The 2125-nt window shown below is 33.9% G+C and overlaps 1 long non-coding RNA gene across 1 annotated transcript; it reads right to left on the bottom strand.

Moving 5' to 3' along the window:
- Positions 1-721: 721 nt before the first annotated feature.
- On the bottom strand, positions 722-1655 carry LOC130504475 (uncharacterized). The gene is made up of 2 exons (XR_008941277.1): positions 1330-1655; positions 722-1168 (listed from the first exon to the last, which is right to left on the bottom strand). It is a non-coding gene; the product is annotated as an uncharacterized LOC130504475 (long non-coding RNA).
- Between the last annotated feature and the right edge of the window lie 470 nt (positions 1656-2125).

Raw genomic sequence — 2125 nt, 5'->3', positions numbered from 1 at the left:
ATTCTGCAATTTTGGTTTCGCACAAGACTGTAATTATTTTTTGGTAGCATCTTTAGGTGGCTAGAGGGAATGAAAATTTCTCATTTGTAAAGAGCTAAGATTTTTTTCTTTCGCATAAGGTTCCATTTGTTGTAAAAATGTTTTTTTATGAATAAAATGAGAAAACGAAAACCCCAACGTGTACCAGATGTACATTATGTTACACTCGCAGAATGGACCTCTGGTTTGTTTAACCACAGCTGTTACGTTTTCAGTCTCGTGTGATTGTCAATCTAACACTACAAGAAAACAAATATTTAACGAGGGCTAATTTCCTCGTTAATTCCTCGTAAAAGGAAGTTTACGAGGAATTAACGAGGAAATGGGTTTCGTCGTTTATCGTCCGTCGTAACACACATTTCGTCGCCATTTCCTCGTAAAGTAGCGAGACAACCATTTCCTCGTAAAAACGAAGTAAAGATTTCGTCGTAAGTTCCTCGCCGCATTTCCTCGTAAAATCCTCGCGGGCTTTCCTCGTAGAAACCACGCGATGCATTCGTCGTTACTTACACGTAATTTCCTTGAAAAGAAATCCTCGTAAATTTGATGTAACTTCCTTGAAATATATTCCTCGTAAACTCCACGTAGATTCCTTGAAAAGCTTTTCTCGTAAATACCTCGTAAAATATTCTTCGTAAATTCCTCGGTTAGCTTTCGACGTAAATAACTCGTATAATGCGAATTTTTGAATTAATAAATAATATTGATAAATTTAATAATTATTAATTTAATTTAGTAAAAATATTTATATATTTGTGGTTTATAAATAAATTTTAAATAAAATTCAAATGCAACAAAATATTTTATATATAAATAAGTTTTGGATTTTATAATACATAAATCGAAAAAAACTAAGGCCCGTTCATCGCCTCGTAGAATTCCTTGCTCCTCCTCATAACATCCTCCTCGTCATGTGTGCCCGATGACTCGCCTGGAATGAGATTTTGTTGTTTCATGTTCCTCAACAAAGTTTCTCATTCCGGATTTGTGGCCGCTATAACGTCGATGAAGGCCTCGAGTCCACTCACACGGAACCGCCGGCACCTGAAGAAGAACCTGGAGGGTCTAACTGACTACCAGGCTCACCGAACATGTCTCTGTAGTGAGCAGTAAGCATGTTCTTGCGAACCTGCAAAATATATTTTTTGAGTTTATGATCATCAATAATAAAAAATCTATCATCAATAATTTAAAAATCTATCTAACGAACATAAATTCCATAAACCTATCTAAATTCCCTAAACTAACCACCTAATATACTAAACTAATTATGGGGAGCGAGGAAATTACCATTTCGAAGGAGAGAGGAATGGGAGAGGAGTTGGAGAGGAAATGGGGAGGAATTGGAGAGGAAGTTGGGACGAATGGAGAGTGTGAGGTTTGGGTTGTATATATAACTTACGAAGGCGTCGCAATTTCCTTGTAGCTTTACGAGGAATTAATGAGGCCCGTCTTTTATTTCCTCGTAAAATCCTCGTAAACTTACGAGGAAATTGCGAGGCCCGTCCCAAATCCAACGACGAATAAGCGAGGCCCGTCTTTCTGGTCCTCGTAAATGCCTCGTAAATTACGAGTTTTTAACGAGGTAAATTTCTAAACCTCTAAAATCAGAAACCCCAAACCCCAAACCCTAAACCCCATCTTTCTTATATTCTACTTCATATATTACAAACATATCTTCCTTTTAACCTCAATATCTTCTTAACATTTCAAAACTCAAAATTTAAAACCACAATTCTTTAACTTCTAATATCAATCTCTTCTTTCTAATATAACTTTATACAAAATCAAATTATTTATTTAAATTTTCTATTTTGCAACAAAAATATAATCTTTTGAAGATTTGAAAATATAATCTTCTTAACATTTCAAAACTCAAATTTTAAAACCAAAATTCTTTAACTTCTAATATCAATCTCTTCTTTCTAATATAAACTTATACAAAATCAAATTATTTATTTTGCAACAAAAATATAATCTTTTGAATATTTGAAAATATAATCTTTTCAAAATTATAAATTATTAATGGGGTTTGGAGTTTGGGATTTAGACAAAATAGAAGAAAGATGGGGTTTGGGGTTTATGG

The sequence above is a fragment of the Raphanus sativus genome, unplaced genomic scaffold, assembly GCF_000801105.2.
Source record: "Raphanus sativus cultivar WK10039 unplaced genomic scaffold, ASM80110v3 Scaffold1604, whole genome shotgun sequence".
In the NCBI taxonomy this organism is placed as follows: domain Eukaryota; kingdom Viridiplantae; phylum Streptophyta; class Magnoliopsida; order Brassicales; family Brassicaceae; genus Raphanus; species Raphanus sativus.
This window is presented reverse-complemented; position numbering and strand designations above follow the sequence as displayed.